This window comes from Leuciscus leuciscus, assembly GCF_965113295.1.
Source record: "Leuciscus leuciscus genome assembly, chromosome: 8".
Lineage (NCBI taxonomy): Eukaryota > Metazoa > Chordata > Actinopteri > Cypriniformes > Leuciscidae > Leuciscus > Leuciscus leuciscus.
This window is the reverse complement of record NC_138732.1, coordinates 1,587,019-1,608,825: the sequence shown is the minus strand read 5'-3', so window position 1 is coordinate 1,608,825 and position 21,807 is coordinate 1,587,019. Positions and strand designations below refer to the sequence as shown.

General features: G+C 38.5%; 2 protein-coding genes and 1 long non-coding RNA gene across 3 annotated transcripts in view; 2 read left to right on the top strand and 1 right to left on the bottom strand.

The window, feature by feature from the left end:
- LOC309504109 (uncharacterized protein) overlaps positions 1–1,320 on the bottom strand; it is a 102,565-nt gene extending 101,245 nt beyond the window's left edge. The window contains exon 1 of the mRNA XM_082177128.1: positions 1,174–1,320. The gene's annotated coding sequence lies outside the window, so the exon portion shown is untranslated. The remainder of the gene's footprint in view (positions 1–1,173) is intronic.
- LOC309504111 (uncharacterized protein) overlaps positions 1–21,807 on the top strand; it is a 501,143-nt gene that overhangs the window by 36,022 nt on the left and 443,314 nt on the right. The gene's annotated exons all lie outside the window — the stretch shown is intronic.
- On the top strand, positions 5,047–5,422 carry LOC309504187. The gene is made up of 2 exons (XR_014207993.1): positions 5,047–5,126; positions 5,187–5,422. It is a non-coding gene; the product is annotated as an uncharacterized lncRNA (long non-coding RNA).

Sequence of the window (21,807 nt, the reverse complement as noted above, 5' to 3'; positions counted from 1 at the left end):
CATTGCAGTCATTGGTATAATGAGAAAGATTGAGAACTTAGGAGAATCCTGTATCTCCGCTCTGGCTGATATCTCTTCCAGATATCTCCCGAAACCAGGTGTTACCCCCTGGGGTACATGGATTGACACAAACAACTCTAAACAATATTTGTATAACCCCTTTTGTTCTGGTCTGGGTTTTTAAGGGTAGATGACAGAGCAGTCTTTGGGATGATTACCAGGATCATCCCCCATACAGTGCTGTTTCAGTGTTTCCCTGTTGGAGAACACTCACACACCACTGTATATCTCTGTCAGGAATGCATTGCTTACTCTTAGAGTCATCTTCTTTTATCATTTCTGAATTGGCTTTTAATCACTTGTGTAATTGGCATGATACATTTTTACCTGATCAATAAATGTTACATCTTGATTTATTCTGAAGTTTCAGAAATCATTCATTTTAGTAGATTAAAGTTGTTTCCGCAAATCTCTGTCCAGGATAGATCAAACTGAAGGGTCTATGAATGGAGCATGGGGCACATCTTAGGAAGACCTTCTGATTTCTGACTATCATTTACTTAGCATGTTGTACGCTGCAACTATTAAAAAAAATTACACCTACGTGTCAGCAGTGAGCGGCCGCTTAGGGTAAAATAAGTGCACTGCACCTTCTGACTATTTCAGGACTGGCTAGTTTGTGATCGTGAGCGCACAGTCGCGACGTGACGTCTCAAAGCGACACCGGGTCCATAATGAACGAATATTTGAAATTATGAGATTCGCAAAAATGCTCTACAACCAGAGTTCTGTACTCAGACAACAATTAGCAAAGTCTATTTAGGAAATTAGGAATCTAATTAGGAAAAGTAAACTAGTTTAAGAATTTGAAGCACGATAAAGAGTTAAAGTAGACAGGAGAATAAACAAGTAGTCAAAAAAAAAAAAAGAGTTCAAATCAGCTACGGGTGGATATAAAGAATATACGGTGATGTTTGACATTTAGGAAAATCCAGCTGAAGTCCTAAAGATTCTTGTTCAGTGAAGATTCTTGTTAATCTAAAAAAAGTGTCGGCAGAGCAGATATATCAGGGCAGACTTCAGTGCTTTCACTGAGATCATGAAACAACAATCGCAAACTGAGGTTTTGTTGCTTTTACTTTCATTTTTAAAACTGTTGAACAATGTACTTACGTGTCTACTGTATCAGAGAAGTAATCAGTCTTCAAACGCCAGCAGCCTGAGAACAAGAACCTTCACTCGATTTGACTGAATTACAGCAAACACTACTTAACAACTTACAAGTTAAAGCACAAGTTTGAGTCACAATGTCCTCTGCATATTTTTTGAGAGTAGCAGGATGTAGGAGAGGATGTAGGTATGGGGCGCCGTTTGTAAAGCGGCTCACACTGAAAATAACAGCAACATTTTGTCACATTTAGCTTCAAACAATGTTTAAAAAACTGGTATGAATTTTTGACGGTCACTTTTTAGCACATTTACAACAATATTTGTCAACGTAGAGATATTTTAAATAGTTAAATCTAAATATTAAATGTTACACCTAAATGTTAAATGTTAAATCTAAATGCTAAATCTAAATCTAAATGTTAAATCTAAATGTTAAATCTAAATCTAAATGTTAAATCTAAATATTAAATCTAAATCTAAATGTTAAATCTAAATCTAAATCTTAATGTTAAATCTAAATCTTAAATCTAAATCTTAATCTAAATGTTAAATCTAAATATTAAATCTAAATCTAAATTTTAAATCTAAATCTAAATCTTAATGTTAAATCTAAATATTAAATCTAAATGTTAAATCTAAATGTTAAATCTAAATCTAAATGTTGAATCTAAATGTTTCGGGTGAAGCTAAATATTTAACAAATATGCAAATTCAAAATGGCGGTAATCGGATTTAGATTCAACATTTAGATTTAGATTTAACATTTAGATTTAACATTTAGATTTAGATTTAACATTTAGATTTAACATTTAGATTTAGATTTAACATTTAGATTAAACATTTAGATTTAGATTTAACATTTAGATTTAACATTTAGATTTAGATTTAAAATTTAGATTTAACATTTAGATTTAGATTTAACATTTAGATTTAGATTTAACATTTAGATTTAGATTTAATATTTAGATTTAACATTTAGATTTAACATTTAGATTTAGATTTAACATTTAGATTTAACATTTAGATTTAGATTTAAAATTTAGATTTAACATTTAGATTTAGATTTAACATTTAGATTTAGATTTAACATTTAGATTTAACATTTAGATTTAGATTTAAATTTAACATTTAGATTTAACATTTAGATTTAACATTTAGATTTAACATTTAGATTTAACATTTAGATTTAACATTTAGATTTAGATTTAACATTTAGATTTAACATTTAGATTTAGATTTAATATTTAGATTTAACATTTAGATTTAGATTTAGATTTAACATTTAGATTTAGATTTAATATTTAGATTTAACATTTAGATTTAGATTTAACATTTAGATTTAACATTTAGATTTAGATTTAACATTTAGATTTAACATTTAGATTTAACATTTAGATTTAGATTTAACATTTAGATTTAACATTTAGATTTAGATTTAATATTTAGATTTAACATTTAGATTTAGATTTAATATTTAGATTTAACATTTAGATTTAGATTTAACATTTAGATTTAACATTTAGATTTAGATTTAACATTTAGATTTAGATTTAACATTTAGATTTAGATTTAATATTTAGATTTAACATTTAGATTTAGATTTAATATTTAGATTTAGATTTAACATTTAGATTTAACATTTAGATTTAGATTTAACATTTAGATTTAACATTTAGATTTAGATTTAATATTTAGATTTAACATTTATATTTAACATTTTGATTTAACATTTAGATTTAGATTTAACATTTAGATTTAGATTTAGCATTTAGATTTAACATTTAACATTTAGGTGTAACATTTAATATTTAGATTTAACTATTTAAAATATCTCTACGTTGACAAATATTGTTGTAAATGTGCTAAAAAGTGACCGTCAAAAATTCATACCAGTTTTTTTAAACATTGTTTGAAGCTAAATGTGACAAAATGTTGCTGTTATTTTTAGCGTGAGCCGCTTTACAAACGGCGCCCCATATGTAGGGGCTGGGCGGAGGAAAGGAAGAAAAACTGTGTAGGGGCTTTTTTTTAGAGCTACATCTAATTCAGAAACCGAAACTATTCTGCTCTGGTTTGCTTGTGTTCTTTGTGCCCTAATTAGGACCCAAGTCTTGAAAGGTTGAAGGCCCTTTTGTTTTTCTAAGGATTATTATTATTATGTTTATTATGAGGGCCCAAGCCCGGCTGGGCTGAAGCTAGGTCCGAAAACTTGGTCCATATATCAACACACTTTTGCACATTGACAGGAATTGTGATGAGTGTACTTCCATTGTAAATTCCCTGGGCGAAGAAAAAACTATAACAAAACAAGCTTGAGATTAATTTGGATGATTTATTTGTAGCAAATCTTTAGAAAAGAGAAAAAGCAGCGAAGAAAAGAAAGAAGCCAAGAAACGACGAAGACAGAAGACGGGAAGTTCCTCCTCAGGAGACAACCGTTTCCAAAGCAAGAGATGCGAATAATTAGACAACAAGAGCGATTGAATATAAGGTTGATGAAACTTATAAAACAATCAATTGATGACAAACATTGAACACAAAATTGTTTTAAATATAGAATGGTCAAACTAGTGGAGGGTGTGGACTTTCATTTGAAACTTGACACCGCATGCTGAGTTTGTTTCCAGTAAATCATGAAGAAAGTGAGATGGGTAACTCAAATATGCTGATAAATGTATTTTTTACATATAACATGTTGCTTAAGAGAGATTTACTAAACTGCTGATAGCTGCAAGTGTGTTTCAGTAAAAGAGTATATGAAGCATCCGAGACAAATATAACTTCTGCTTTGCTGATAAATATGTATATGTTACAAGTGTGAAGGCAAGGAATTGTTGTCATGAAAGCTCCAGCAAGAGGAGGTCAAGCTAAGGTCTGTGAAACCCGAGGGGGAGAAGCTGACTGTTGCTGTATGACTGTTTTACCAAATGCTGTATTTTCAATATTCTATGCAAATGCTTCTTGCTGAGGAAAACCCTGTGATTTCAGAAGAATAAATTGCGAGACACGCAACAGTTCGGGCCGAATCTCGAAGACTACTCTTCAAACGAAAGAAATTGAAATCATTGATTGTGGTGATTCGTAAACTTTTCTATATAAGTCTTAGAGTGATTTTCTTCTAAAACATTTTATCTGAACCTGGATAATCAATCCCATCGAGCCTCGAGAGCACCCGGATCAAGACTGAGTTTGGCATGGACTCCCCTTGGGAAAAAGTTATGGACATGTGTGATGGAAATTTTAGTAATTTAAGGGGAATATAAACACAACAACATGTTAGTCTGAAACTCAGTATACAGATCTCATCGGGCCGAACAACTTCCTCACTCACAGTCATAAGCTTCGTCCAACAGGAAGTCAGCTATTTAGGGTTGCTTGTGACGACCTCTGCTGTTGATTTTGGAAATTGCTGTTTAGTACCTTTGCCCACTAATTACCTCATTTGGCAGTCAACTGGAAACACCTTAGACGCTTCTTAGGCCCTGTCCCAAATGGCACACTTCATGTGGACTTTCAGTCTCGTGGACTTAAATTGCGAGTGCTCGCCGTGTCTACGAGTCCGTAGGCCATCCCATTCAGCATTTTAACACTCTGAAGTGTGCTCAGCAGCGCCCCCTTTGTACCCTTGAAGCGGTCTTCCGCGAAGCCCGCATAAATGCAGGCTCCACACACTTTAACTACCCAGGAATCCTTGCGAAAGGCCAATCAGACAACGGATGGGAGGAGATTTCGCTCACGTATAATTGTTGACATGGCTGAGAAGAAAATATTACGGTTACATTTTACCAGTTGTTACCTACAGTTTATACAAACATTATGGTCATCGACCAGTGGCGTGTTAAATAATACGATCACATTATGATTCATTAAATAAATAGAAATGTAAGCTTAGCGTTAAGTTCTGCCAGGAAGACTCAATCAGCGCGTCATGAATTAACTCACTTCTAACCAATCATGTGTTAACACTCTCAGTATAAAAGAATGGTACTTACATCCGTCTGAGTTCGCAGATACAGACGGCGCCAATTACCTCCATCCTCCCCAACCACCTCCAAGATGGTCCTTTCCCTCCATCCTCCCCACCACCACCAGGATGGTCCCTTCCTTTACCTCCAGGGGGTCGGCTGCGCCCCTGCCTTCATCTTCAGGCGGGATTTGCAGATTCCGTTACCCTCGCATTGCTTGCTAAGGACGGGGCCTACGCCAAGACTATGCTTGCTGAGCTATTAATAAATTTACTCTTGTTATATCATTTCATCTCCCGAGTCTTTCTGGTAGAACCGAATGTCAGGGCTTTATGCATGAGCGCCGCTCACACGGCCGGACGGCCGGGCCCCTATCTCACAGCGACCCGGGTCCTGTATTCATCCAACCCCTAGCTATGAGGGCCGAAGCCTGGGAGGCTATCCCCGAAATATCGAAATGGGTGTTGAACATAATAAAACGAGTTTATTCACTCCAGTTTGATCGCAGACCTCCGCGCTTTTGAGCCAAGGTCGAGACAGCGGTCGAAGAGGGCATGGCCCACATTCTTCGTACCGAAGTGTCAAAACTGTTGAAAAAGGGAGCTGTCGAAGCAGTTCCTATGTCACAGAGCGAGTCAGGCTTTTACAGCCGCTACTTCCTCGTCCCCAAAAAGGATAGCGGTCTCAGACCCATCCTAGATCTCAGACACCTGAACAAAGCGCTTATGACGCGTCCGTTCAGGATGTTGACAACCAAACAAATTCGCGCATATTCGCCCGGGAGATTGTTTTTTTCTCAGTAGAACTGAAGGACGCCTATTTTTATATCCAAATAGCGCCCCATCACAGAACATTCCTGAGGTTCGCATTCGAAGGACAGGCTTATCAGTACACAGTACTACCTTTCGTCCTGTCTCTAGCGCCCCGTACCTTTACGAAGTGTATGGACACAGCGCTCGTTCCCCTGAGACAGTGGGGAGTGCGAGTGTTAAACTACCTCGACGATTGGCTCATCATAGCCCAATCGGAGGAGCTATTAATAACTCACAGAGCCTGGCTCCTCAACCACTTAGAATGCCTGGGCCTCAGGATCAATTTCTCCAAAAGCACAATATCTCCTTTCTGGGTATTGAAATAGACTCGATGTGCATGAGTCACAGAGGCGTGCGCACTTTCTATCCGGTGCCTAGCAACATATTTTAGGGCGGGCACTCACATTCCCCTCAAGAAATTCCAGAAGATGGTCTCATGGCTTCGGCCTCACCAGTACTCCAACTAGGGCTGCTGCGAATGCATCCTCTTCAGCGCTGGCTAAAACCATGGGTCGCAGCTCACGCGTGGCGATTTGGTCACTTACAAATCAGAGCGAGTCACGGCTGCATCAAAGGCGATAGCCTTAGCCTTAAAAGCCTTTCTCCCATACTTAAAAGACCACCACGTCCTGGTCCGGACGGACAACAGGGCAGTGGTGTCGTACATAAACTGCCAGGGTGGTCTCAGGTCACACAGCCTGCACAGCATGGCCGAGAGTCTTTTTCTCTGGTCCCAGCACAACCTGCGCTCGCTGAGGGCGGCGCATGTACCAGGCATTCTGAACCAGGGTGCGGATATGCTATCCAGACGCAATGTTCTCCCAGTAGAATGGTCTCTTTACCCACAAACTGTTCAGCAAGAGGTTGACCTCTTCACCTCAGAAGACAACGCTCACTGCCAAATATTTTTTACAAAGAACAGGGACGCGCTCACCCATGACTGGCCCGAGCCGCCCTCTGTGTTGGTACCCAGAGCTGTTACAGCTACTGGAAACAGCCCCGTGGCCGATTCCTCTGAGGAACGACCTCCTCACACAGGCGAATGGGACGATTTCATACCCCCGTCCCGATTTATGGGCCCTCCACGCATGGCCCTTCAGCGGGTACCCGGGTATCTCCCGGATAAGATGCTGAAAACCATTTCGGAAGCGAGAGCGCCCTCAACGAGGCGCCTGTATGCTCAGAAATGGGCAGTGTTTGCTGGCTGGTGCGCTGCACAAAACGTAGACCCTCATTCATGTGATGTACCGAGTGTGCTCGCATCTGTGCCTATCTGGGACCTCTCTAAAGTCCTGGAAGCCATGAAGGGTCCCCCATTCGAGCCGCTTCGGTCAGTGGACCTGAAGTCGCTCTCGCTCAAAACTGCTTTTCTACTGGCACTTGCCTCAGTCAAGCGAGTGGCTGATCTATAAGCACTATCTATGAACGCTTCCTGCCTGGAATTTTGGCCGAACGCCTCCAAGGTCATCCTTAACCCTCTGAGGTCGACAAACGCGCCCGCGCGTTTTGCTGGATTTTTTTCAGTTCAAAAGAAATTAATTTTGCTCTGTTGACTTTGATATTACAAGCAAGTTTCATACATCAATCGATTCTGTTAAATGTGTATTATTTTTGTGTATACTCACAATAAAAACAAAGTGTTGTGCTTTTTGACAAATAAAGAAAAATAAACGTGATGCGAGTTCTGCCTTCTCTCTGTCAGTGAAGACCATTCTGAAACGCGTCCGAAAATGAACAATAACTCAGCGAATACTTAGTCAAACAGGCATACAGACACACAGGCATGAAGCTTGAATTCTCTTCTTTAAAATGAGGTAATTTATATAAAAAACAAATATTCTCATCTTGTGAAATCTGTATTAAAAGAGAGCGATTCCAGTCGAGCTAATTAGAGCTCATTCAAATGTAATGTGACTCCGCCCACGGAGAGCGCGCGCTATTCAAACGCAAATGACTGAGGCAATCCAAGCAAACCTGTGAACGCCCCCATATCAGCTCGAGAAAACACAAGTTTAATCATATCATTGTAGCCTACGTGTTTACACCATCTGGCAGCGCTGTGAGGAATAATAATAACGGAAAATCTACCTAAGAGTGCGGGTATTGCAGGAGAGAGGATCCGAATACTGTAGTAAGTTTTTTTTCCTTCTCAAGTTAATCGCGTTTCTGTGAATGAATGAATGGCAGCCGCAGAGATGCGCGCTGTTTATCACAGCTCGCAAAAAGACAGTTTAAATTTAAATTGCGTCTCTGTGTGAATGAATGATGATGTTTTAGCAAACTGTATTGCTATACTGAGTTGAGTAAAAATCGACAGAAATATGTTGAAATAAAATGTAGGCTATTTGTATAAGCAACGTATTAAACTGAAAATTAACATTTATATGCCCTAATATTTCATAAAAACAACGTTACAGTCAGGCGTTTCTGTTTGTGAATGAATGTTTCGGTTTTAGCAAACTGTATTGCTATACTGAGTAAAAATCGACTGAAATATGTTGAAATAAAATGTATTTGTATAAGCAACGTATTAAACTGCAAATTAACATTTATATTTCTTATAATAAAAATGAAAGACCTATGTTACAGACATATGAAAGACAACATTTCGTTGATTACTTTTGGATAGATTATACATTTTTACTGTAAAATATCTGCCACCTCAAATAAGCTTTTGTTTGCCAATATTTGCTCATGTTAAATATAGTATGTTTTGTCAAAAATAATCAAATATAATCAATCAAATCCTTAACTTTGAAATATGTATGATAAAATGTATACTTTAGTTTTTACAAAGAAAGATTACACTTGAATTGTTGTTGTAATTGTAACCTTTTTAATAAAAATAAAAAAATATTTACAAGGTAGATGTAAACAAACTATTAAAAGGTAAATATAAGCCTTTTCTTTAAATAATTTTTATTGTGTTTTATTAGTGACAAATTTGGGGAGAGGATAAATATTCCAAAACTGAAAATACAGTATGAGAATTAACTGCACAATTACTAGACATGTTTTCCTTGGATATTATAGGCCAAATTGCAAGCACAATATGTGGAAAAATAAAAAAGAATTGAGATACTTCCAACTGTTGCTCTTGCATTCTTGTGGCTCAGTGACTCACCTGAATGAATGGCTAATTAAGTATGCAGGCCCCATTGTCTCCTCAGGTGTGAACCACTAAATATGCATGATCTGTGACGCCCACTCCGCATATTGCCTTTCCAAACAGAAAGTGCTTTGCAAAATTCAAATCAATGTATTGTGTTATGTGAATGATTAGGCAGGGTGATTTTCACATCATTTTGAAGAAAAAACACTAGGCAATGACATCTATTAGACAAACGTCTTATTGGCACATATTTAGTATGTGTTTTGTGGTCTTATTTCAGAAACTTTAGTTTTTAGTTTTTTCAATAACCACGCATAAACATTATTCTCTCAAAAATGCAGACATGTACATTCTTGTTGCTCACATATTATGGTAGCCCTGTTTGTGCTAAATAGTGTGTAATTTTTTTTTTTGCCATTAATATATTTATTAGCAACTGAAAAAAGCACAAATGTCAGGGCATGTCAAAACATCTCAAGGACCCCAAAAACACCTTAGACCCCAGAGGGTTAAGCCGAGGCACGGTTATGTCCCTAAAGTGCTCTCCACTCCATTCAGAGCACAGGTCATTTCCCTGACGGCTCTCTCCTCGCCAGATGATGAGAGTGATGCGGATTTACTCTGCCCTGTAAGGGCTCTCAGGATTTATCTGGAGCGCTCTGCCTCATTTAGGCTGTCAGAACAGCTCCTCGTATGCTTTGGCAATCACAATGTATCACAATGCAGAGACTGTCGCGCTGGATAGTGGACGCTATCGCGCTAGCTTATAAGTCCAAAGGCCTTCCTTGCCCTTTGGGCATCAGAGTTCACTCCACGAGAGGCATGGCCTCTTCGCCGGCCTGGTCCAGTGGGATACAGGCCAAGGTTCTCTCAGTGTAAAAGTGTAAAGTACCCCCTCCCAAAAGTCTAGGGTTCATACACACCCGGTGCTGGCTTAGCTGGCTACTATGTATCCCTTATGACTATGAACTGCTTGGTTACTAACGTAACCTCAGTTCCCTGAGATGAGGGAACGAGTATTGCGTAACCCGCCATGCTACTGTGCTAGGATCAGGGGATCGCTTCAGTCGTTTAAATCTGGTGCACCTAGACGAGACACGCCAATATATAGCCTCTGACCACGCCCATACTGGCGGGCTCTGATGCGCCAGGGCGCCACACGTCCTGATTGGTTCTCGCGTCAAAGCCGCCTTGCCATATGTTCGTGCATTTGCCGCAGCACAGCCAATGACCGCTCTAGTGCTCAGTTGTGCTCGCTGTGCAGCTGCACTGCGTTTTAAAAAGTTTGCTTCAATATTCTCGAGAAAAGGAGGTTTTCCCATAGCGTTAGCTAGCCTTACACAATACTCGTTCCCTCATCTCAGGGAACTGAGGTTACGTTAGTAACCAAGTAGGTTTACGTTTAGTACATTTTGCTAACTTCTTATTTACTTAAAATAGTATTTAAGTAAAAGTACTGTCCATATGTAATTAAACATGTTTTCATTATGGTATTATTTATTTTACTTTAGTAAAAAGATCTGAGTTCTTCCTCCACTGGTAGAGACTAGAGGAATTAAGACTAATAATCAAGCGTAGCGTTAGTTCTGGCAGGTCACGTTAGTCAAGCTCGCATCAGCTGACTATCAGCTGATCCACATCTACCTATAGGAATACGACGCCTATCACCGTATACATATATAAGCTGCTTCAGTATTATCCGCAACTATCGCGTTTCTCAGGAGCGAATTAAATGGCGAAATTCGGCAGGCAAACAACATCATCTCACAAGGAATTGTGCAATCGGGAATTTAGCAAGAGGAATTCATTCCCCACAAGGATTTCACCTCAGATTCATCTTAAACTTGAACACGAGATTTGCAGCATTGATCATAAGTTGCCTGATTTGGAAGTTGCCTGCTCGCATCGCTGCATTATTGACACAGGACTCGACGTGATTCATTCTCCATTCATCTCTGAAAGTCTTCACAAAGCTAAGTCCTTTTTTGCTCATTGCTAAAATCTATCAGGGTTTTGGCAACATGCTTGTTGCTAATGCCATACGTGTGGCTTGGGCTAATCTAACTTAGTCGTTTTCATTAAAATGCTCTTGCTAGGCTTACGCGATTATATTGGCTATGTGCGTTACTATGTGTTGTCATTGGCAACTGATCGCGTTGCACAGGCTGTGCTTTTAGCGCTATGCAGCACAGATTCAAGCAGCTGCTTGATATGAATTAACAATTCATGGTGCAAACGGAAATATTCTGCTGTGGCACAGCTTTAAAAAAGACCGTAAACAGTCACAATTCAGTTGAGTCACTTCGGACACGCTTGGTCTATCTAGTTCTTGGAAACAGGTCGTTCTTAAAGCTACAGTGTATTGTATACCGTGATTGCATTTGAATGCATTCTTATATTTTTTATTTTTAAGAGCTTGCATTTTTATAGGCTGACATTCAACATGGTTCTATATTTAAGCTGTGTATATTAAGTAAAAAATAAAAAAATAAAAAAATAAAAGTTATTGAAACACTGCTTGTTCTAAGGCTAGGCCTATCTAGTGGCTATTTGAAAACTGCTTGCATTAAAAGCTGTTAGTTGCTATTGGGAACATGGTTGTTGAACTTTTAAGGTTATTTAGCCCAGTCGTTATTTGGAACATGGCGTGTTTTAGGCTTATATGGTGTCATTGTGTCACATGCTGTGCTAAGCTTATCAGGTATCAACAATATCTGTCTTTTCAGCAACACTGCTATAGCGCATACTGTCCTCAGTGCATGCCGTAGTGCTCAAGCGTTGTTTTATGCTTATCTGGTTGTATTGGAAAATGCTTGTTCTTTATTCTATTCGATTATTGCAACGTGCTGCTTTAAAGTTACCACATGCTTGTGGCTAAAGCTATCTAGATATCAGTAACATACTTGGTACACAGTACATTCACCGCAGGGGTCTGGTATTCAACACTAACAACACCATAGTTTGATGGTCCTGTAAAGGAGTGTGAAATCATGGGAGTCGCCATCTTCACCTCCACAGCCGATGGAATCCGTAGGACGGGAGCAGTAATCATGTTCATGAATGAGGAAGCACACTGTATTCATAGCTTAGCTGCGCACTGCATATGACTCGAGCTAGAGAATGTATGCTTCTCCGATCGGACTACACTAGGTTTAATACTAGTCCTATGGTTATACAACATGCTAGTTGTATCAGTTTGGTTGCTGCTAGTCTGAGCTATTGCTGTAGGGTGTATGCTTCCCCTGCCAAACTACACTAGTGTTAGCAATGGTTCTGCGATTATACAACATGCTTTTTGTACCAGTTGTTGCTGCTAGTCTGAGCTATTGCTGTAGGGTGTATGCTTCCCCTGCCAAATTACACCAGTTTTAGCAATGGTTCTGCGATTTACACAATATGCTTGTTGTATCAGTTGTTGCTGCTGCTAGGGGTGTAAGCTTCCCCCAATAGATCCCGTACAATGGTTAAATTGGCTACAGCAACACGCTTGTTGCAATGCGTCTTGCTTGCTCCAGTGTGGGGAGATGTTAAAAATCAAATAACAAAAACAATTTTTTTCTTTTTTTTTTTTTTCTTGTTTTCTACAGAAGTAAACTACATCCAAGTATAACAAGGTCATGATGTCATTTACAGTCGTCACTCAACAAAACTGGAACTGGACTGCGGATATACAACAAGCAGCAGCTGATACATTTTTGGTATCACAATTTTCACTTTTTCATTTCAGGTGGTATGTCATTCATTGCAATATGCATGTTTACTGCTAAGCATTTCGGGTATTGACAACATGCTTGTTGCTATGGCTTATGCGGTTATTGGCAACATACTCGTTTAGGTCATCCAGGTAAGGGCAACATACTTGTTGCTTAAGGTTTTCCGGTATTGTTGGTAACATGCTGTTGCTCAAGCTTTTAAGGTATTGGCAACATGCTTGTTGCCCTGGCTCACTCACGTAACTATAAAGCATCCAGATTGCGCTGTCAGTTGGTTTTGGGGGATATTGGCATATGGTTGTGTTTTGGGGGGTTATTGCTGCTCTCCCTGCTCTTATCCATGCTAGGCTGCATGGATGCGCAGGGAGTTCTCGCCCAGAACGGAACCATACCGCCAATCCAAATTGTATGCTAATTGTCAATCATATATGACGATAGTGGTCCTGACAGAAATCAAGCGTAGCGTTAGTTCTGGCAGGTCACGTTAGTCAAGCTCGCATCAGCTGACTATCAGCTGATCCACATCTACCTATAGGAATACGACGCCTATCACCGTATACATATATAAGCTGCTTCAGTATTATCCGCAACTATCGCGTTTCTCAGGAGCGAATTACCCTCCTCCATCCCCAGCTCCTCCTCTCATCAGTCAGGATTTGGCATTCTGATTCCCTTCGAATCAGAATAAATTCTCGAATTATGTCGTACTTTAAAATCTTGAATTAAGGATATCTGCAATACATTCATGTTGGTTCTGTTCTGTTTACCCCAAGGGGGTTTATTGCTGCTCTCCCTGCTCTTATCCATGCTAGGCTGCATGGATGCGCAGGGAGTTCTCGCCCAGAACGGAACCATACCGCCAATCCAAATTGTATGCTAATTGTCAATCATATATGACGATAGTGGTCCTGACAGAAATAGAAGATAACAAGGTTTTGCCAGTGACACTTTTGATATATTTATTGATACAAGTTATTTTTTATATAAAGTGACTAAATAAAAAGACAAAGTCGTTAGTGAAGATTATGCACAGTATTTAGAATATTATATAGAATAGAACATGCAATGCAAACTAGTTTGGTTATAGCTCGAATGTATCATTCTCATTCTATCATTCACCCTGCCTCCATTACATATCTCTGTCACACAAGGGTTTGATCACCACATTTGAGTGATCATTGCAAAACATGTGTTTATATATTCTGTTTATGTATACTGTATTCTATATACAGTACCAGTCAAAGGTTTGTACACAGGAATGGGAAAGTGTGTCCAAACTTTTGACTGGTTCTGTACTATAATATACACATAAATAATATTGCTTCTGCATTATTGTTACGAACTCTTATGATCTAGGGTCAGAAGAGGTAACATTGAGGTCATGATAAAATTTGGTGTGATTGGGATGGCAAGAGACAACACGTAACGAAGTAATGCGAAAGAAAGATAATTTATTATACATAAGTGAAATAATTATACAAAAATATGTATACTAGTAATAATAATAATGGTGAATATATGTCAGGGTTCTGCAGTTCCACTACCTGTTTCCAAGACCTTCATTGATCCTACCAGTTCTGTCTTTGCCCCCAAGTCTGTCAAGCCCAGTTGGAAGCCCAGATCAGTTAGGCCAGTTCCTGTGTCCAAGAACGCCTCTTATCAAGTTCCCATTCCTCCCATCCCACCCTCTGCGTTTCCTGGTTCTTGCCCAACCCACCACCTCCCCAGTTCTTGCCAACCCCAACTTATTTCTTAGTTTCTGCATGTGCTAATTTTTATTTGGTAAAATGTAATATTCTGACTGTTTGAGTTTTATTAAAACTAACCATTGGTCATCCAGTATCATGCATTTAGATCACGATAACAACAGATGAAACCAGGCATAGCCTACAGCACCTCACTATCATGGCAAAATGTAACTTTATGGTTTCTATGGTATTTGTATGAAAAACAGTTGCCTAAATACATTATTAAATACTGCAATTATATTCCATTAGTCCTTTAATACATTGTCTACATTGCCAACTCTCACGCATTGAGCGTGAGACTCAAGCAGTTGACACTTTTCACACGCTCTCACGCCACACATCCATTTTCTCACGCACAGAAAAATTGCGGAGCAAAGAGGTACTTTTAAAATTAAACTAATTCTCAGCTCTTAGATTCCATCAATTTTATTACGAAATTCAGACAAAAATACGTTTGGCGCTTGTAAATGTGACGTGACAGATCGCTGAGCGCCTCAGTTCAAGTGCACGTGAACCGATCATCTGTTACTTTTTTATTTAAAGATGCAGTACAACTTACCAACTTGTTTTCCTGCCGCTCTGCTTTGTTGTTGCTTTGTACGCTCATTCTTTTCTTCTGTAACTTCTGTTTTCGATGAGCTGATACGGTTTGCTGGACTGCCTCTGTAGCATCTTCAGCTAACTCAGCCAACCCAGGCAGAATAGCAGTGACCTTCGTCGACTCAGAAGTAACTGAAACAGACCTGGCTGACTTTGGTTCTTGAATAACAGAAATTGACTCAGACTTTGAAGGGTTGGACGATAAAACGATAACGATAATTATCGCGATATAATTTCTCGATAAAACGATATTCACAAACAGTTTTTTCAACCTCATAGTATCATTAATTCTGTGATGCAATATTTAAAATTATCATAGAAGTTCTGGGATAAAAGTTTGAATTTCAAATATAAACAGTGATGTCTACGATAGCGATCAAAATAGAGTAAATCAGCTTTTGATAGAAACTTGGCGCTTAAAATAACGCATTTAGCGATTACATTGTTTCGCCACTAGGTGGCGATAAGTGACTGTTAAAAAAATGTATTTGTTATTGAATCATTTATTAAAGAGAATGTAGTGTTGTATGTTGCTTCTGAAATAAGTCAGAAAGATGTGATGAATCGTTTTTGTAAATATGCCTCATCTTGTGTATCATGTACAGTTTGTATAAGTAAATAACTTAGGTTTTCCCGATGGTCTAGTGTTAAAAAAAAAAAAATTGCAATATATTGTAATATCGAATCGCAATACTTGTAGAATTGCAATTCTTAAAAATCGCAAAACATATCATATCGGCACCCAAGTATCATGATAGTATCGAATCGGGAGATAGGTGTATCGTCCCAGCCATAGTAAATATCTGCAGTATGTCGCATTACTCGCGATAGTTGCACTTTAGACGCAAGTGGAATGCGTATGTTTGTTTGGCCGGAAGCTAGTGATTTTATTTGGACAGATGCACTTTTATGATGGATAGATGCACTTTTATGATGGACAGATGCACTTTTATGATGGATAGATACACTTTTACTTGGACAGATGCACTTTTATGATGGACAGATGCACTTTTATGATGGATAGATGCACTTTTATGACGATAGATGCACTTTTATGATGTATAGATGCACTTTTATGATGGACAGATGCACTTTTATGATAGATAGATAGATAGATAGATAGATAGATAGATAGATAGATAGATAAATGCACTTTTATGATGAATAGATGCACTTTTATGATGGATAGATGCACTTTTATGATGGATAGATGCACTTTTATGACGATAGATGCACTTTTATGATGTATAGATGCACTTTTATGATGGACAGATGCACTTTTATGATAGATAGATAGATAGATAGATAGATAGATAGATAGATAGATAGATAGATAGATGCACTTTTATGATGAATAGATGCACTTTTATGATGGATAGATGCACTTTTATGACGATAGATGCACTTTTATGATGGATAGATGCACTTTTATGATGGATAGATGCACTTTTATGATGGACAGATGCACTTTTATGATGGACAGATGCACTTTTATGATGGACAGATGCACTTTTATGATGGATAGATGCACTTTTATGACGATAGATGCACTTTTATGATGGATAGATGCACTTTTATGATGGATAGATGCACTTTTATGATGGACAGATGCACTTTTATGATGGACAGATGCACTTTTATGATGGACAGATGCACTTTTATGATGGACAGATGCACTTTTATGACGGACAGATGCACTTTTATGATGTATAGATGCACTTTTATGATAGATAGATAGATAGATAGATAGATAAATGCACTTTTATGATGAATAGATGCACTTTTATGATGATAGATGCACTTTTATGATGGATAGATGCACTTTTATGATGGACAGATGCACTTTTATGATGGATAGATGCACTTTTATGACGATAGATGCACTTTTATGATGTATAAATGCACTTTTATGATGGACAGATGCACTTTTATGATAGATAGATAGATAGATAGATAGATAGATAGATAGATAGATAGATGCACTTTTATGATGAATAGATGCACTTTTATGATGGACAGATGCACTTTTATGATGGATAGATGCACTTTTATGACGATAGATGCACTTTTATGATGTATAGATGCACTTTTATGATGGACAGATGCACTTTTATGATAGATAGATAGATAGATAGATAGATAGATAAATGCACTTTTATGATGAATAGATGCACTTTTATGATGATAGATGCACTTTTATGATGGACAGATGCACTTTTATGACGGACAGATGCACTTTTATGATGTATAGATGCACTTTATGACGGACAGATGCACTTTTATGATGTATAGATGCACTTTTATGATGGATAGATGCACTTTTATGATGGACAGATGCACTTTTATGATGTATAGATGCACTTTTATGATGGATAGATGCACTTTTATGATGGACAGATGCACTTTTATGATGTATAGATGCACTTTTATGATGGACAGATGCACTTTTATGATGATGGATGCACTTTTATGATGGACAGATGCACTTTTATGATGATAGATGCACTTTTATGATGGACAGATGCACTTTTATGATGGACAGATGCACTTTTATGATGTATAGATGCACTTTTATGATGGACAGATGCACTTTTATTATAGATAGATAGATAGATAGATAGATAGATGCACTTTTATCATGGATAGATGCAGTTTTATGATGGACAGATGCACTTTTATGATAGATAGATAGATAGATAGATAGATAGATAGATAGATAGATAGATGCAGTTTTATGATGAATAGATGCACTTTTATGATGAATAGATGCACTTTTATGATGGACGGATGCACTTTTATGATAGATAGATAGATAGATAGATAGATAGATAGATAGATAGATAGATAGATAGATAGATGCACTTTTATGATGGATAGATGCACCTTTATGACATTCACTGGTATTATAAAGCTTGAAAGAGCCAGGACATTTTTATAACTCTGTGTTCGTCTGAAAGAAGAATGTCATATACACCTTGGTTGACTTGAGGGTGAATAAATCATGGGCTAATTTTTTATTTTTGGGTGAACTATCCCTTTAATCTATTTATTTGGAATAACGCAACAATTCTGAGCCCATCGGTTTTATACTCGGTCAAAATAGTGAGCGGTGGGAAACAGCATAGTCAGAATTCAGACAAATTCTTCAATTGAAAACACAGGTTTTGGCTGTGTCACACGGGAGAAGAGAGGACCCAAGAGCGATAGCGGGTACAATAGTCTTTTAATGAAACAAAGGCAATGAGCCGCAAATGGGCTTTCAAACAGAAAAGTTCTTCTTGATAAATGGCAACATAAACAGCAGTAAACCCTGGGCTGGGTAAGCAGGTCCGCGAGAGTTCACAGAGCGAAACCGGCAGAAGCAGCAGATAGATGAGGCACAGGACCGATCACAGCCTTCAACAGCAGGGTAGCTGGGCAAAGCACAGGTTAGCATACATAAAGCCAGAAAAGTTCGACGAGACAAGAACGCATCAAACAGGACAAGACAAGGAGAGAGTTAGGTAGAAAGCACTGATGCATACGTAACCGTAGTTAATAATCTGGCAGAGGAGAAAGGAAAGAAGGGAACTAGAAGTAGTAACGCTAATCAGAGAGAAAGAGGGGACAGGTGTGTAAGAGATGAGTGTAATAGCAAAAGGTAATGAGAAACAGCTGAGTAAGAATGAAGGGGTAAGTGTGGGTAAGTGTGTGTGTGTAATGGAGGATGTGTGTGTGGGAGTGTAACAGAGGGTGTGACCAGAAGGGAGGAAGAGATAGAGAAGGATACCAGTTCATGACAGGCTGTTCATCCTAGTTATCAATTGTTTATTTTTAAACAGTTTAAAACTATCAGATGTGTTGGACTTTCTAGATGTACGTGACCCTGAAGTGCTGTGTGTTGATAAATCGATTGGCTGGTCGCTGTTGGAGACTCGCCAAGACATTGCAGCAGGAGCGGACTGGGACCAAAAAGTGGCCCTGGACTTTCTGGCCCACAGCAGCCCACCACATCCCACATCATAACACATTGGCACATTAATGTGCAGAATAATTTTTAACACCACTTATAGCATAAAAATAATACACAATACAAAAATAAATGCTTTTTAAACATTTGTTTTAAGTAAAAACATATATTAGGTCATATTTGTAAAACAAAGAGAAACAAACAGAAGAACATTAAGACACACAACATTATTAATATAAAACTATCAAGAGAGAATATCATATCAGCTAGTCAGGGGGAGCTAGAGCCGTCAGAGCCTGCTGAACTGCTACTCTTCGCGCCAAATGTATAATGTTAATTTGAAGCATTTCACAGCATCTACCTCTAATGCTTTTTTAACGTGTAACTTTTCAGCTCAACCTTTTCTTTTCTTCCCCTTTTCATCCATGGACAATTATAATAATTATATAAATTATTATAAAATAATGATCTGCTCAGAGAAATTCGATGTAACGGATCAATCTCTCTCTCTCTCAGTTTAAGCCTGGAACACACCAAGCCTACGGTCGGCTGTCCGGCAGTTTTTGTGTGTTGGCCGACTAAGTTTCCTCAGTGTGTTCCGCATCGAAAGGCTGAAATTGGTGCCGGCTTTTTTTCGGCCGATTCGACATGTTGAATCGGCGTCGCGCCTTCGGTGAAAGAGGGAACTCTGATTGGCTGTTCAGCTTAGTTGAGTCAGTGCACGATAATAATAGCAAAACAGTGAGCAAAGTCAAAACGACACAGATAGAAGGCTGTTTTAATGTTATGTCATCTTACCTGAGTGTTCCTTGGCGAATATTTCAATATTAACATGAGCGGAGTGGAATAAATAAAGTGTTTAGCAGGACTGTTATTCAAAACGGTAAGCACGCACTGCTTTGTTTACGGTTTATGTATCTGCAGCCGGCAGCGTCAGTTTCCCTTTTTGAATGATGAATATAGATGAAAATATCAGCAGAAATAGACAGTTGTCTCATTTACAGGCAGGAGCAGAACGCGCATTCTAGCTGACAGTCGGCTGTAGTTCTCTTGGTGTGTTCAAGTGCAGCTTTTTTCCCGCGACGCAAGGCGACAACACACAGCCGGCTTTCATCAGCGCTAGTTCATCGGCCTCGGCTTGGTGTGTTCCAGGACGTGAAAGGGGGCGTGTTTCAAGATACGCAATGGAGTAGACCAAACTAATTAACAGGGAGGGAGGGCAATACACTCATAAAACACTTGTCGGCCGAGCCCGCGCGATCGACTCACTCATCCATTTGCGTAGAAAAGAAATGTAATGATTGCCGTAATTTTTATATATATATATATATATATATATATATATATATATATATTTGTGTACGGGGTGGGCCGGCCTACACTGGCCAGCGGCCAGAGTTGGGGAGTAACGGAATACATGTAACAGCGTTATGTAATCAGGATACAAAAATCCAGTAACTGTAAAGCCTGTTTTATACTTCTGCGTCGGACCTACGCTGGAGCCTCTACGCTGTAGGCAACGCGTTGGTTTTCATTTATACTTCTGCATCGTTGTCTGCATTGATGCGCTATTACACTTGCAGAGGGAGCATGTGAAACCCGAGGGAGCGGTCCTAGCAGACCAATCACAGCGCTTGCGTCCGCGTAGAGTAGACGCGTTGTTACATTTTTGGAGAGGTGCACGTCAGGGTACGCCGAAGGGTACGCGCGCTACACACAGCCTACGACGTAGCTACGGCCTGAGTTTGACGCAGAAGTATAAAACAGGCTTAATCCATTACAGTTACGTCAAAAAACATAGTAATCAGATTATAGTTACATTTTGAAAAAAGGGGGAATACTTTCAAGATTACAATGGTTTCATTTAAAACTAAATAAATAAGTATTTTGGCATAATAACACTATATTAAGCGCTGCTTGATTATACAGTAGTTCCTGGTTCTGTTGCCAGTAATGACTCACGTGTGCCACCCGCTGTTGAATGCGCAAATAACAGCTGTCTACAATCTCCTCAGACGCAGAGTGAATCACTGCTGCTAGTAGAAACGATGCTGCCTGCGGGTAAAATCGCTTTAATTCATGGACATTCCGCTGCTATTTTGTAGAAATTAGGAGAGTAGCTTTTTTAGTACCCAAAATGTCCTTTCTTAATCTTTTCTCACGTAACGGGATGTTCGCTGTCTAGGTAACGTAGGGGAACTCCCACTGCCAACGCCCCAAGTTCAGTCAGGCAAATTAAGAAAGATCACGGCTTTAGTCAACATGTAGACTTATTTTAAAATAAACTAATATTGAGATTGTGTAAAAAAATTATTTTTTAGTTAGAAATTAGTAAAAAATAAAACAAAATAATCTGTAATACCATACATTAGTCACTAGATATCTGTATAGCCCTTTACATAAATATATATATTCAGGCCTGTGTGTATATTTTGCAAATATTGTACACTGGACCAAATTCTTAATAAATAAATGTTTTTTTATATATTTTTTTTTATAATATTTCTTCTTGCTTGACTTTATTTATATACGTAACATTGAAGTAATCCAAAGTAATCAGTTACATTACTTTCATATTATAGTACTTGGATTATTGGTGACGAGTCTGCTTACAGACTGGGGGTTGAACAGCTGGCTGTCTGGTGCAGTTATAACAACCTTGAGCTGAACACACTCAAAACAGTGGAGATGATCGTGGACTTCAGGAGAAACACCCCAGCACTCCCCCCTCTCACCAT